Here is a 16,856-nt window from a genome sequence, read left to right on the forward strand (position 1 = left end):
CGAGCCTCGATCTTGTATACAAAAAAAAATTGTGAGATCGGGCCAAAAACGATACATAGCAGGATATCTCAAAAAGTTATGGACGGATTTGGACGAAACTTGTTGGACAGGTTGTGTGTGTGGCAAGGAGGAATCGATTCGATTTTGGTGAAGATCCAGATCCGGATCCGGCTAGTAGAATTTTTAAGTGATTCTTCACCATCGTTGTCAGGTTCACTATGTTAACAAATATAATTTCGTTCAAAATTTTGGGATTAGCAAACCTGTACATTTTTGGAATCATCAGAGCATCGTGAATCCGAAAATCAATGTTGGCATTTGCACAGACACCTGCATGGCCGCTATTTTGGATTTTCAAAATGGCCGCCATAAAATACATATTTTGCGCTATCTCGGCTTCTAGTCAACCTAGAGACTTAATTAAATATGCTAATCCTATGTTTTCTGGGTCAAGAAATCCAATAAAGGCCTCAAAATAGTGCTCATGATTATAGAAAAGCAACAAGCAAAGGTAATTGAAAACCATTGTCTTTATATTTGTGATATAACTGTATTACATAATACATGATATTGTTACGGCCCGCGGATATGGATGTTGGTTTGCCGAGCGGATGGCACCGCGGCCTAACAGTTACCCCGATTAACCCGATCCCCGAACGTTGGCCGGATCGCGCCACAGCGATTCAATATGGAAAAGACAAAAGCGACACAGATGTGAAGAAGAAGAAGAAGAAGAAGACAAAAAAAAAAGGTTGAAAATACTACTAAATTTATTCCTACTATATACAGGCTCAAAATAACCAAGGAGAAGGAAAGATAAGAAAATAATTTACAGAAGATTTTAGAGACACAGTGCAACACGAGCTTATACGAGCTTAATTAAATACCCAGGACAGAACAAACAAAACAAACTCACGTACACAAGAGGATGGAAAGGCAGGAGGTGGATGGCTGGAGGGAGAGGAAAGTCCAAGGGGTCCTGCAGCACGATCGGCGCGTTTGGCAGCCGCCGTTCCTTCGCGGCCCTGCTCAAAACCGCCGTCCAGGCCCCAAGCGGCTGTTGAGTGTTGTTGCTGCTGTGGCCGCCGCTGCTGCTGCTGCTGTGGACGTCGCGTGCTTTGCCAGGACTACAACAGGCTTTGTGCTTCCCTGGATGATGATCTACTTAATGTTCTCTATGTTCTTTTGCTCACATGCCAGCCTCGGACTCTGTTCGGAAAAGCACCAGCTCAGGAACAAACATCGGTCCACTTGATCAGCCGTTGCTGTGTACAAAGCTTCCTTGGGTGATCTCAATGTACTCTCGCAGTTGGTTCTCTTACAGTTGGTTCTCTCTGGATGATCTTTTTACACAACTCAGCAACTACTCCACTCTACAACGTCCTTGCGCGCGCGCTTTTATAGCGCCTCCGGCAATCATGCCGCCGGCCTTCAGGACACGCCCATCGGTGTGCTCACCTCGGCCCTGGTTGGTCGCGCGACCCTCTGGCTCCGCCCTTGATGACGACGGGCGGGCACGCCTTTCTTCCCCGACCCGAGCACATGTTCAATGGTGGTTTTGGAGGGGATGTAATTGCCAATCGAGGCTTGGCAATGATGAAAGGGGAAAGTGAAAGGAATCTACTCTATTTCACTTGGTGCAATGGAGTGTCATCTTAAAGGAAGACAAGGCCTTACCCTAATACACATAATAAAGATATAACTATCAACCAGGGGGAAATCTATGATTGGCTGACGTGTATGCTTTATGGACTAATTATGGGACGCCCTTTGACCTTTACACAACACTGGAGGCAGGAGGGTCCAGAATCAAGCAATATAAAAAAAATACAAGCCTCATATCCACAACAATATTGCAAGTCCTTTGAAGTTATAGGTATGGGTTTATAAAGCAAGAAAGCAGCCTTGTTAGTATGAGATTGAACTATAAGTCCCATATACAGGATCTACTAGGTCTATACCGTTCAGTAATATGCTTTTACAGATCTTCATCACTGTCCTGAGTGTCATTTTCGGCAAAATAAATTCGCAAATGCCAACATTAATTTTTGGATTCCTCATGCTCTGAATATTCCAAAAATGTATAGTTTTGCTAATCTCCAAAAATTTTGAACGAAAAAACATAATGAACCTGACTATTTGGGCCAAAAACGATATATAGCACGATATCTCAAAGAGTTGTGGATGGATAATTTTGATTAAATATGATTCTGTATTGTGATTTTGTGGTCTAGTCTGGGATACAAAACGTAAACTGTTCACCTGGCGGAGGTATGCTCTCTACTGAGTGCCGTTCTAGTTCCCTATGCATCAACGCAATCACTCATGCACATTCACTCAGGATTTGCATCAGGTATGGTTGTGGGTGTATTCATGAAAATAGGAAGGGGCTTTATAAGTTTTGAGAAGGAATTGTTAATATTATTTATTGAAGCAAAACTACGAGGAGTTTATCCAATAAAGCTATTCTTAATCTCAAAGCACTGATTATTTTAGCCTTTTAATGAATAATTTTCCAAAAGTATAAATTATTTTGAATGGCCCCCTCCCTTCCTAAGATATATTTTCTTTCCTCAAATATAAACCATTCCTCATCCACAAGTGTGGTTCTATCGAAGTTAGATGTCAATCCAAGCAATCACGTGGACGCATGTGAGAATGGAGGGTTCAATATCTTACCTCCATGGTAGCAAATTTTGTGAATGATGAATCATTGACAAATATTGTGGAAAATTATTTTTGGACCAATCTGAATAATTTGATTTCTTTGGATTTGATTCATTGAAAATGAATGGAAAAAAAATTGTGTTAAGGTTCAGGATAACTGTATTGAAAAAAATTAAATAAGAAGTATATATTTTATATTCAGGTATCGAAGCTGACAGAAAAGTGCAACAACCGGGGACAAAAGCTGAAGACGCATATTCTGGCAAAGTGGAAACAGAAGGACAATATGTACCACAACAGGAGATGAGAAGTTGCTAATGAAAGGGGTGGAGGGTCTCAGCTAGTGGAGAAAGGCTCAAAGTTAAAATGAGAGAGGCCATTATGCATCTTTGAGCGCAGACTTGAAATCCCACGAAGAGAGCAGCTCGAGACAACAGACCCTCAGAGAGAGAGAGTTCCACATGGATTGAGACGATAATTATTACTGCGTTCAATTCTCGGTTCACCCTTTGGATATCTATCCGTTGTTTAAATTTTTATCGATGAAATCGAGGCTCATGGAAGAACAAACTGACCACTGAAGCAGAGGGCAATAGAGGGATAACACAGGGACAGTGGGGGCACAGTTGGGTACAACAAGTGAGGAGATGAACTACCAACAAAATCAGATTCCAATAATATTTCTAATTTAATTCCATAAATGCTGTAAAAGTATTTTTTAGAAAATGCAAAAGCCTCGTGAATATTAATATTATTATTGATATTCGAGGATGTTGTTTATTTATATTTGTTTGTCATCTTTGTTTTTCAAATATTTTTCGCTTTCCAATTATTCCAAATATACATCATCAAAATTCATTGTGACTTATCCATGGATCATAGATAGGCACGCATTGTTAGAATTTGGAAGTGCGCCAACTGAAATTTATAACCGCAACAGTAAAAACCAAAACTTTTCGGCCACGTATAATAGTGCTCCCTTCAACTGCCAAAGGAAATATAAGGCATGCATTAATTTATCAGAGGAGCTTTTATTCCTGGAAGCATTTTTGGATGTAAAAAATGTTGTCGCCATTTGTACAATGAGCAATTTTTATCTCATTCGTTGGAAACCTCAAACGTTCTAAATTCACTCATTAGGTAACTGCCAGCAGCTATAAAGACGAGGTTCTTGCATTGGTTGAAACACTAATGTTTGTGTATCTTGCACCTTTACTCTGAGATTTTAAAGGGTGGCAGTGGTGACAGTTCTTAGATTTAAAGAAGAACATTTGCAATCTTGTATTGGCTTGTGCCAAACTATTACAGACACCAAGATATAGTGTCTGTTTTTATTTGCCTTTCGAACTTTACAAAACAGGTCTGCTCGTTATACTAATATGAAGCATCAATCAAATATAAAAGAACGGATATCTCATATCCTTTACTTGGACAGGAGGTTAGCTATCTACATCAATGTATGTTGATACCAAACTGATCACTGAACATTTATTGTGCAGCACTTGATGGACAGAATGGCAACATAGGCAAGTTTTACTTTGTATTTTTATGCCATTTTGCCTTCCAACAAAGGCCAAGGCCATTCAAAGGTGGGGGCTACACAAAGGAAAGTATATTTATACATAAACGAGAAGGGAGGGGGAGGTAAGGGGAGGGTGAGAGATATATGGTAATATAATTATATATATATATATATATATATATATATATATATATATATATATATATATATATATATATTGGGAGGGCTTTAACAGGCCCCTCCATTTTGAGAGGAGGGGGGGGGGGGAAGAGGGAAAGGAGGACAAATTTACCCGTGAATAGCGTGCTTTAATCTCAGCGTTTCCCAGGTAAAGAAGGACATTGTAATACCTCATGCCACCACCACGAGGTGGTGCTAAACAGTATACTGTTACAGATCGCGGTTAGATGTTATAGACCGAGCGGTGGTGTAAGACCGCGACCTAACAAAACTCACCCGATTCACCCAGAACTTTGGCCGTATCGCACCGTAGCTGCTCAATGATGGAAAAGACAAAAACGACGCAATGCAAGAGGAAAAGGAATTAAAACGAGAAGACGTACAGACGAGTAATGGGGTTTATTATTTACACACACAAGCAAAAAGGAGCAATCAAGTTTATTTACAACACATAAGACGCAGGTGACACAGTGCAAATACTAGCTTATCTACAGGCTTAACTTATCCCATGACAGAACAAACAAAAGACACTGACTCACGCGGGGAATTGCAGGAATCGCAGGATGTGGATGGCTGGAGGGAGAGGGAAGTCCAAGGGGGGTCATGCAGCACGATCGGCGCGTTTAGCAGCCGCCGTTCCTTTTCGGCCCTGCTCCAAACCGCCGCCCAGGCCCCAAGCGGCTGCCGGGTGTCGCTGCTGCTCCCGCCTCCACTTGCCTTGCCAGGCCTTGTCCCACTCGTCTGGTCCAAACCCTCCACTCTTTCTTGGTCCCTCACTCTGACCACCGACTCCTCACCGCAACCAACTCTGTGCAACCAACTCTGACCAACGGTGCAACCAACTCTCTGCGCAACCAACTCTGTGCAACCAACCAACTGTCCAACCACCTCTCCTTTTACTTCCGTGCGCGCCTTTTTATAGCGCCTCCGGCGGTTAAGCCGCCGGCGTTCAGGACACGCCCATCGGGGTGCTCACCTCGGCCCTGGTTGGTCGCGCGACCCTCGGGCTCCGCCCTGGATGACGACGGGCGGGCACGCCCCTCCTCCCCTCTGACGAGGTGGAGACACGCCTTTCTTCCCTGACTCGAGCCTCGTGGTCAATGGCGGTTATTGGAGGGGAGGTAATATTGGCAATCGAGGCTCGGCAATGACGAGAGGGGATGTAATATTGGATGGAGATTTTGGGGATGGGAAGGAAAGGGGATCTATTCTCTTTCACTGGTGCAATGGAGTATTTCAATTAATGGAAGACACAGCCTTACGCTAATACACATAATAAGGATATAACTGTCAAAAGAAAGGATATATCGTGTCCTGCATGTATGTTTTATGGACTAACTACGGAAACGCCCTTTGACCTTTATACAACCACAAACGGAGGGAGGAGGGGTGATATTTTACAACAACCTTTTACAACAACATTTTACCACAACAACAAAATAAAAAAAACATTCTCATATCCACAACAATACATTTACATAGAGAATTTACGCCATTTACATAAATTCTGAGGAGATTGCGACTGGCTCAATAGCGCAGTGGGCTGTTGCCGCGAATGCAATGGAGGTCCTTGGTTCGAGTCCTGTGTTGAGCCAGAGTTTTTCACACTTAGCCCCTCGCAGGAATTTGATTCCTGTTTATAAAAAATTGTCGATGGATTAATCTTCAATGTACTTCTGCATATACTTGCAGATGCATACATTTACTTACGCTCACATTCGGGGTCTGCCTAGCAGGCATGTAAGACATCAGCCATTATAAAGCTCACAGTGTTAAGTGTGGAAAATTCTGAGGAGATTACGGCTGGCTCAATAGCACAGTGGGCTGTTGCTGCGAATGCAATGGAGGTCCTTGGTTCGAATCAGGTGTTGAGCCAGAGTTTTTCACACTTAACCCCTCGCAGGAATTTGATTTCTGTTTATAATATGTATATATACATATACATACATACATACATACATACATACATACATACATATATGAAAAGTGCTTCCAAATAAAAATAAAGTAGATGTACTCTGCTAATTTAAGTAATAAGCAAGAGTCGGCCCGGTCTCAGGTGACATTGCACACACTTCTCAGGCCAGTATAGTACTTTTGCTTATTACTTAGATTGGCAGAGTAGATCTTGTTGATATTTTGGGTTGAAGTGCCTTTAATCTTTTTAACAAGAATCACCGCACTGTGGTCACAAGCTCTGCGACAAAATCCGGTAACTGGCCGATTGGGAAACGTGCATTTGAAGCGCTCTTTAAAGATGAACACCGCAATTGGGAAGCACATTTAATGCGCTCTTAAAAAATTAACTTGACACCTCTCATCTATGTCACCCTTCCCACAGTTATTTCAGAAAGAGTTGATTGGCCACATGGTCATGGATTTATGACTTCCATATGGTGCCCTTCAATAATCACGTAATGCTATTTTTTTTGGTAATTTGCGTAATGTAACGCTTCATTTTGTAACGTAACGTAACGTAATGCTTGATTACCATGCATTCTAACGTACCTTGTGTTCTGACAGTCTTGATAAAATTTTGCTATTATTCGACGTATGATTCGATTTTTTTGGGTCCCTCATCTACCATTTAAAACACAGTCAGTTTGTGAGCTTGTACAGATGTCTGTCTCCCTTCATAAGGCTGGGTTGTAAAGGACAGGCTTTTAACCACAAATGTGTATATATACATGCATACTCTCAAATACCGAACACATCTCTCGCTAACACCTTATTTCCTGTGCGCAGCCATATTCCTGCCATTTTCCTCAGTTAACTTAACATCTTCCAACTTAAGAGCTGCCACGTACAACTTGCATGTCTTTACTGGAGGCATTTTAGATGATGTAGTAAGGATGGATATATATGGTTTAGATTGTAAGGGATGGATCGAACATAATTAGTGAGTGCGTGCTCGTGATTGATTGGATAATTTTGCATGTGTCAGTGGGAGGATTCAACTTGAATTGTTCACCCAACGGAAAACGTTCCGGGCAATGATTTCTGTAGCATGTTTTAAAATAACAATTATACAATTTATTTCAGAAAATATCCCACTTTGCAAAAGAAAATGTGTGGAATTCAATGTCGCAAACCATAAATAAGTCGATTCTAAGTATAAGTCGACGCCCGGACTTCCGGACAAAAGTAACAACTTGTACGCTGAAAAATATGGTATTTGAAAAAGAACTCTATTTACAATCCTTTTCAAATGAGGTAGGTTAGGATTGAGAGGTAAACAGGTGACGCAGGTAAAGAGTACCTCTATACAAGTCGTCTTCCTCTCCTAGAGCAAGGTCAATTACAAACAGCAACCAACTTAATTTGCATGGATTTTTAACCATTTCCTCCTACATGTGTGATGCTACATTTCCACTTGCTAAAAACTTTTATTGCTGGTTCAAGGTGTCCATTTGTACCTCCACCACCGAAGGTGGACAAAGGTTATGTTTTCACTATCTGTTTGTCTATTTATTACTTGGCAAAATTTTTTTTTTGCCAAGTATGTTGATCACTCCAGTTTGTGTGTTTGTTTGTGTGTGTTTGTCTGTCCGCTCACTTATACTTGCCTACAGGTCACAATTTTAAACTGATCTTCACGAAGCTTAAACGAATGGTAGAGTTGGTGGCCGACAGAATCGTATTAATTTTTTTAGGTCAATAGGTCAACATAGGCCAAAGGTCAACCGCTATTTTCAAAATTTCTAAAATCCTAAATTTTCATCTGATTGACTTTTTTTTCCTTTTTTTTTTCTATACAAGATTGAGGCTTTCTATTGATTGAGGCAAGCTACCATTGATCACAAAAAATATAAACGGACACATAAAACATATAATAAAGGGAGCAGGAGACAAGATGGGGAGAGAGAGGGAAGCACACAAGCACAACAACAATGGAGCTGGGGGAGCTAGGCCAGAGAGGAGCCGGTAGAAAACAGAAAGACCACCTACCTACCTGCCTGCGGTGAGAGAGTGGAAGGCCCTCAGAATTAGCTTCATCGCGGGAGATTCCAATGATTCTGAAAGCTTTGATTTCTACAGAGTGAAGTCGAGCTAGGTATGAGGCAGGAGCACCAGCCCATAGGGGAGAGCAGTATTCCATTGAGCTGTGAATGAAAGCCTCGTATGTGGTGAGGAGCTCAGGTGTGCCAAAGAAGGACTTCGCACGACAGAGGATGCCAAGTCAGCGACTGGATTTGGAGGCCAGCTTGGAAATGTGCTTTTCCCAGGAAAGATCATGGCAGATAGTGAGACCCAAAAGCTTGAGTGACAGAACTTCTTGGCGAGGATTGTTCAGAAAGTAGATGGGAGGGTTATCCAGATGGTCTTTTCGGAGAGACAATGTGAGAGTGTGAGATTTGTCAGGATTGAAAGACATTTTCAGCTTTGACCATTTTGTGATTTTTCAAGGTCTGCGGAGAGTGAGGAGGCTGCAGACTGCCGATCTGAGGAATGAGGTATGGGGCGGCAGAGAGTGGAGTCATCAGCAAAGAGATAGAGAGGATTTTCCAGAGAAACTGAGAGATCATTGATAAAGACCAAGACAAGACCAAGACAAGACAACCAAGACAATCCAAGACATTGGAGATAACGGCGAGGTCACGTCTTTTCGAAGCTGTTCCATGCGCTCACGCTTTCGAAGCTAAGTAATCTTTCACAATTGTGTTTTTGTCGAGACTGTATCTATCTTTCGGTGTGTTTACCGATAGCGTATCTTTAGGAAAATTTTCGGTGCTAATTTTTCGTACATGTATACACAATCGTCGGTTAATGCGTATCGAGTATTCTGAGGCCTAGTACTCTTAGGCTTAGGCTACCGTACCGTCTCCGACCTTGTGGTTTTGTTTTCTCTCAGCGGTTCATCGAATGTGCTGCAATTATTTTCGTTCTCTGTTTCGTCCCAGTCGTTCACCCCATACCTCCTTGTTTAATATCGCTACTCAAAAAAAAACACAAAAAAATATTTCCTTCTCACGTCTTATTCGTTTATTTGTTGGTCTTATTTGTTCGTTCGTTCTTCGTTCACGTTGTTCGCGATCACGCGGTTAGAAATGTATAATCTCTCCCTTGAACAACTATTTTCTCTCATATATCATAATTCATAACACATTTTTCTTCTTCTCCTACAAAAGGATGCTTTCGTCTTGCTCACCAAATCTATTCATTCCAAAAAAAAAAAACTTACAGTTCCTCTTTTCTACATTCCCTAAACTCTCCAGAACTCCACCCATCCTTCAGCGTCCTCAAACGTATTTTTGACTCGAAGGTCTCAAACTAATTTTGCAAAAAATGTTCGTTTCCCATGAATCGTACACTTTTCAAAATCCAATCTCACCCCTCACCTCCAAATCTTCCCCATCCCCCCTTCCCTCCAAAACCTCCCCATCCCCCCTCCCCTCCAAAACTTCCCCATCACCCCTCCCCTCCAAATCCTCCCCATCACCCATCCCTTTCAAATCTCCCCCCTTGCCCCTTCCCTCCCCTCCCTCCTAAACTCCCCCCACACCCCTCCCCTCCGAGACTCTCCCTCGCTCCTCCCCTCCTAGACTCCCCTCTCACCCCTCCTCCTCAAAGCATCCTCCCTGCTTCTTCCCCCTTCCAACTTTCACCTTCATCTCCCCCAACCTTCTGCCTCGCTCTTCCCCCTCCTCAAATAACACCTCACTGTGCCTCACCCAATCTCCATCAAACCTTTTGTTCGCCCCACTCTTCCCTTTCTCCAAGCTATTCTGAAATCTCTGAAATCTCTGACACACCTTCAACAGCTCTCCCTACCTCTTCCTCCTCTTCCACATCTTACCCTACCCCCCCCCCCCCTGTTCTGTACCCGATGCTCCCCCTTCCTCTTCATTAACGGTATGGACCTAAAACATCCGGGGCCTTCGCTCAAACTTGACTGATCTCTCCATACAGGTTGCTTCTGACAAACCAGATGTGATCTGCTTAACAGAAACTTTCCTTCTTCATGATGTCTCTGATGCCTTGGTATCTCTCCCAGGTTACTCCCTCCTCCGGTATGATAGACCTGAGCCTCGTCCTGGAGGTGGGGTTGCTATCTTTATAAAAAAAACTCTCTTCCTCACTCGCCCTCCACTGCCCTCTCTCCACCTCACCCCCAGGAATACCTTTGGCTACGGCTTCCCCTTCGCTCCCACCTTTTGTTCATATGTGTGTTGTACCGTCCACCAAACAGCGATGACTCCATCTACATCTTGCTGTCTGATAATATGGACCAACTTCTATCTACCCATCCCAACTCTCTCTTCCTCATATGTGGTGATTTCAATTGTCACCATGCCAGTTGGCTGGGTGTGGGTACCGCTCTCACCAGCCATGGCTCTTCAGCAAAGGACTTCTGTGACTCACTGGGACTGACACAATCTGTCAATTTCTCGACCCGGATCTCAGTCAACGGAGCATCTTCTCTTCTGCACTTGGTTATGACTAACTTCCCTGAAAATGTCTGCTGCTCTTCTTCTGCTCCAATCGGCTCATCTGATCATGTGCTTGTCAAAGTGGACATCTCTCTGACCATTCTCAGAGAGCCTCCTCAGCGTCGATGAGTCTGGCATTTCACTCAGGCCAACTGGCACGGTCTTCAAGCAGCCATCAATCAACTGGACTGGTCTCCCATCTCGACCGCCTCTGACATCAACTCATCCTGGGAATTCTTTCAAAGTAAATTGCTCTCTCTCATGCACAGATTTATCCCATCTCGTCTTCAGTTGTCATACCCTTCCTCCCGTCCATGGTACACGGAATCTTGTGGTGAGGCTGTTGCCCTGAAACAACTTGCTTTCGTCTCCTGGAAAGCAAATCCAACGGAAGGAAATCTCATTTCCTTTCACAAAGCCCGAAACAAGTGTGTGTCCACCCTCAGGAGAGCCAGGAAACAATATCTCACCGTTCTCAAGACCGAACTCTCTTATCTGTCTCCCTCTTCCAAATCCTGGTGGCGTCTGGTCAAATCTGTTTCTGGTGTTTGTTCCCCCTCCATCCCCTCCCTCACCTCAAACGGCTTAACGGCTGACTCCGCACGTGAAAAAGCTGAATGCCTCAACTCTGTGTTTGCCTCTAAATCTTGTGTCCCAAACCCATCCCTCTCTGTACCCACCGTACCCAGTCATACCCAGCTGCTCCTGGACTCTGTGTCCTTTCCTCCTGACAAGGTGGAAAAGTTTCTGTCAACCCTCGACTCTGATTCTGCAACTGGTCCTGACGGCATCAGCCCACGGGTCCGAAAATCATGTTCTTCCGCTCTTTCACTCACTCTTTCTGTTCTCTTCACCCTCTCTTTTGCTCAAGGTCATCTGCCATCTGCTTGGAAATCAGCCAACATCACCGCTTTGCACAAAAAAGGTGCAAAAACAGATCCTAGCAACTACAGACCAATCAGCCTTCTACCAATTATCAGCAAAGTCATGGAATCCATCATTGCTTCAGATATGAAATCTTTCCTCTTCTCCAATGGCTTGATCTCGGATCATCAATTTGGTTTCAGACCTGGTCACTCTACTCTGGACATGCTGCTTCTGCTTTCTCAGCAATGGATGGAGGTCCTCAACGCCAAACAGGAAATTAGAGCTGTCTCCCTTGCTATTTCACGTGCCTTCGATACGGTCTGGCACCCTGCTCTGCTCACCAAACACTCCTCCTTTGGTATCCATGGAAATCTCCACGCATGGCTGGCGGACTTCCTCTCTGGTCGTAGTCAACGTGTGGCCCTGAATTGGTTTCTCTCATCTCCTCTTCCTGTTCAGGCTGGAGTTCCCCAAGGTAGTGTTCTGGGCCCTGTGCTTTTTCTGGTCTTCATCAATGATCTCTCTGACTCTCTTGAAAATCCTCTCTATCTCTTTGCTGACGACTCTACTCTCTGTCGCTCCATTCCTCATTCCTCAGATCGGCAGTCTGCATCCTCCTCACTCTCTGCAGACCTGGACAAAATCACAGACTGGGCAAACAAATGGAACATGTCTTTCAATCCTGATAAATCTCACACTCTTACGATGTCTCTCCGAAAAGACCGACTGGACAACCCTCCCATCTACTTTCTGAATAATCCTCTCCAAGAAGTTCTGTCACTCAAACTTTTGGGTCTCACTATTTGCCATGATCTTTCCTGGGAAAACCACATTTCAAATCTGGCCTCCAAAGCCAGTCGCCGACTGGGCATCCTCCATCGTGCGAAGTCCTTCCTTGGCACACCTGAGCTCCTCACCACATACAAGGCTTTCATCCGCAGCTCTATGGAATACTGCTCTCCCCTCTGGTCTGGTGCTCCTGCCTCACACATCCTCCGTCGTGCGAAGTCCTTCCTTGGCACACCTGAGCTCCTCACCACATACAAGGCTTTCATCCGCAGCTCTATGGAATACTGCTCTCCCCTCTGGTCTGGTGCTCCTGCCTCACACCTAGCTCGTCTTCACGCTGTTGAAACCAAAGCGATCAGAAGCATTGGAATCTCCCGCGATGAAGCTAACTCCAAGGGCCTTCACTCACTCACCGCAGGCAGGTTGGTGGTCTTTCCATCTTCTACCGACTCCTCTCTGGCCTTGCCCCCCCCCCAGCTCTCTCTGGGCTCTGTCCCCCAAATATTCCTGCAGGTCGCACAAGATCTGCCTGCAACCCTCTTATTGTTAAACTGCCAAAATCAAGACTTTCTGCTCACCTTCACTCCTTCATTCCTCTTTTCTCCCGCCTCTGGAACAAACTCCCTCACTCTCTTCAATCCCACTCCACCCTCCAGGTCTTTAAAACAGCTGTTCACCACCATCTCTTATCCTCCCCCATCCAAAACCTTGATCTTTTCTACGCCCGCTAATTTCGGTCCCCTTGTGTTTTATACCTCTCCCCACCCCCCCCCCCCCTTCCCACGCCTCCTCCCCCCAAGCCCTCTCCCTCCCACACTTCTCCCTGCTCTCAAATGTTGTGGTTGTATGCTTCCCCTTCTCTCCCCATCTTGTCTTCCGCTCCCTCTTTTTGTATATTTTGTTTGTCTGGTTGATTTGTTTGTGAAATAAATGTTAGCTCTTTCACGAGCCTCGATTAAGTATACAAAAAAAAAAAAAAAAGACCAGAAAAATCACAGGGCCTGAACACTGTCTTGAGGAACTCCAGCCTGAACAGGAAGGGTAGATGAGAGAATTCCGTCCAGGGCCACACGTTGACTGCAACTGGTGAGGAAGTCTGCAAGCCATGCGTGGAGGTTTCCATGGATACCATAGGAGGTGAGTTTGGTGAACCAGACAGGGTGCCAGACCCAAAGGCAAAAATAGTTGGTGGTTGTGCTGATCAAAATGTCTGTGCTGATCTCAAAAATAGTTGTTGGTTGAATTCAGTTAGCTGATATGCAAATCCGATTCAAATTTCAAGTCAATCCGATGAAAATTGACGATTTTAGAAATTTGAAAAAGGTGTTGACATTTTGGCCAATGTTGACTTTTTGGCCTATGCTTCCAGGAATAAAAGTGCTTCCAGGAATAAAAGGTTGTGGAACCAACTTTCACATTCTCTTCAATCTCATTTTTCTCTCCAGGTCTGCAAGACAGCTGTAATCCACCACTTCAGCTCATCCCCCATCACAAACATTATATTTTCTACCCCTGATAAACCACCCCATAAATAAATCCAGTTTTTCCTTTCTGAGTCTTTACTTCTGTTTCCATCTTATCCACTCCCTGGATTCTCCCCTAACCCTCATACTTACTTATACCCACATCCCTTGTTGTCCACCCCATCTATTTTGTCCCTCGGCCCTGCTGTTGGCATTTCTCCCTTCTCTTTCTGCTGTTTCTTTTGTTCTGTTGCATCCTGATCCATTATGTGTTCTAGCTCTTCCATGAGACTTGAATTTGTATACAAAAACAACAACAACAGGCATTTTAAGGCCATTTTCCCTGCTTGAGCGGGGGTTAGCCTTGCGGTCCCCATGACAATCTTCTCCATTTTGCCCTATTTTCTGCATCTCCCCTTGTTAACCCCCTTGCCCGCATTTCTTCTTCCACCATCTTTAGCCAAGTCTTTCTCGGTCTTCCCCGTCCTCTACTTCCTTCTACATCCATTTCCATCACTCTTCTCAACCAGTCACTTTCATCCTTCCTCAACACATCACCAAACCATCTCAACCTGTTTCTCTTCACAGCATCCATCACAGGCTCTATTCCCATCATCTTTCGCAATTCATCATTTGTCTTCCTCTCTCTCAACGATACTCCACACATCCACCGAACCATTCGCATTTCCACCCTTTCCACCCTTCCTTGCTGCTCTATGTTCATTACCCATCTCTCACTCCCATAAATCATAACACTTCTCACACATGCAGCATACACCTTTCCCTTCAGCTTCAACGACACTCCCCTCCTCATCAGCACGCCACTCAGTTCCCGAAATTTCTTCCATGCACATCTCACTCCAGCAACCGTTGCCGAGTCTTATCCACCTTCTCCATTCAGCATTTGTGTAGAAAAAAAAAATCTGTGCCAAGAGCAGTTGAACTACGTGTTCAATATTGATCACACTGGCATGAACTCACATTCTTCATCGACATAGCTGGATACCTGTCGATCACGAAGTCCTCCGTAGAGCTCCAGAACTTTCTCACGAGTTGAATTATGAGTGACAGGACATGTTGGGCCAAGCTGCTAAAAGTGTCCGGTATGCGCCTCAGCCTCGTGAATCACGGACGTGCCATCAATGATAACAACTGGATCAGTAGGGAAAGAAATGGCAAAACCATTCTCCACCTTACTGTGCTCTCCATCATATTCAACAAGATTGATTTATCCAGGTTTTCAATATTGGTGCCCACACCCACGGAAATACGTGACACAGGGCTGAGTAAATAAGATAGAAGTTTATGGATGTTGAGCTGGTGAGTCTGGCCAATGATGAGGAGGTATGCAAACTGTTTTCAATCGGAGCATCGAGCGATTTCTTCATTACATTTCACCCGAGATATAGTTTTCACTTGGTCAGTGAATGTCTTCAGCTTCTGAGACTTGAAGACTGAGTTGAAGTCCAAGTCTGGTGGTCAACAATCTCCGAGTAGACATTCACCAACTTCACACTGGCAGTGAGGATGTCCGTGCGTACACCAGGACAAGCAATGACTCTCGAACTTACACACAGCTTGTTGGTGATTGGATCGCAGGGGTCTACCTCTTCTCTTATTTGGCGAGACTTGTCTTTTATTTTTTGATATTCAGATTTCACAATGTCTGCATTCTCTGTCCAAATCAACTCATTTCTCAAGGCTCTCGGATATTAATCCCAACGTACCCGTGAGAATGTGCCAATGTTTTGTTTTTCCACTGACGATACATGCAGACCACATCGTATGAATGTTGTTTTCGTGGATTTAGCTTCAGACATCACAAACGCACCGGTCCGAGCCTACATGGAGGCAGCAATTATTGAATAAATAGTGCTTGTGTTGACGTGTCATAGTCACTTCTGATTGGTCAGGTGTCGGATTGCTCTGCCGAGTGGCCCACTTACTGCTGCGCTACGCTCCTGCGTGGTCATCAATGAGCGCTTCAAAGTACCATTGATTCCATAACCTTTTAGTATTGACCTATATATACGTTTATGAACATTTCCTGTGGTTATCAAGTAACATCTATTCCATTAAATGAAACTGAATGATAACTCAGGTCTCCACACGCACAACCTAATATACGAGTAGAATAATGTACATATAGTATATGTACCCTGTACATATTTACAGAAACAGCCCCCAGAGGCACACTTTCACTTGTGCATGCAATGAAGCAATTTTTTTTAGCATTGCGACATTATTTTCCCCATGATGCAGAGGTGCCCTCGAGGTTTTCCATTCTTTCTGTGAATAAAGTTTCTGGTGACCTTTTTATTGCAAAAAAAATATGAAATTGCCAGCAAAATGGCTTCCTTTTGATGTGCAACATGGTGGGAACTGTGCCAGCAAATCTTACCTTACCCAGGGGAAGGGGAGGGGACGGAGTGTTCTTTTAGAAAAGCATTGACATTATTTTATTGATGTTTTCGCTTATGCTCCGCTATGTTGTTGGCCAGAAATTATGGATTGTGAAAGCAGAGGAAGGTATTCCATTTCATAGGAATTAGAATTTTAAGGGCTATCCCAGAACACATTTGCAGTTTGTGTTGAACAGCTCCCTCTAATGGCCACATGAAAACGTGCATGCTGTGATGATCAGGTGTGCCTTAATATCTGAAATAGGTGGTTCAAATTAATTTCCTCCACCACTGCATTTGAGTTTCTGATTGGTGAATGATGGCCATTCAATAAACAGAGTTCATTAAATTCCAAGGTTCATTTCAGAAGTAAATTGACACGAGACTACAATACGCATGCAACACAATATACATACATACATACATACATACATACATACATACATACATATATATATATATATATATATATATATATATATATATATATATATATATATATACAGATATATATACATATATAGATACAGACTTG

The 16,856-nt window shown here is 43.7% G+C and overlaps 1 protein-coding gene across 3 annotated transcripts in view; it reads left to right on the plus strand.

The window, feature by feature from the left end:
• Nucleotides 1–16,856, plus strand: part of LOC137434244 (RNA-binding motif, single-stranded-interacting protein 3) — a 561,728-nt gene that overhangs the window by 489,962 nt on the left and 54,910 nt on the right. The gene's annotated exons all lie outside the window — the stretch shown is intronic.

Source organism: Myxine glutinosa, chromosome 10, assembly GCF_964187855.1.
Source record: "Myxine glutinosa chromosome 10, kmMyxGlut1.1, whole genome shotgun sequence".
NCBI lineage: Eukaryota > Metazoa > Chordata > Myxini > Myxiniformes > Myxinidae > Myxine > Myxine glutinosa.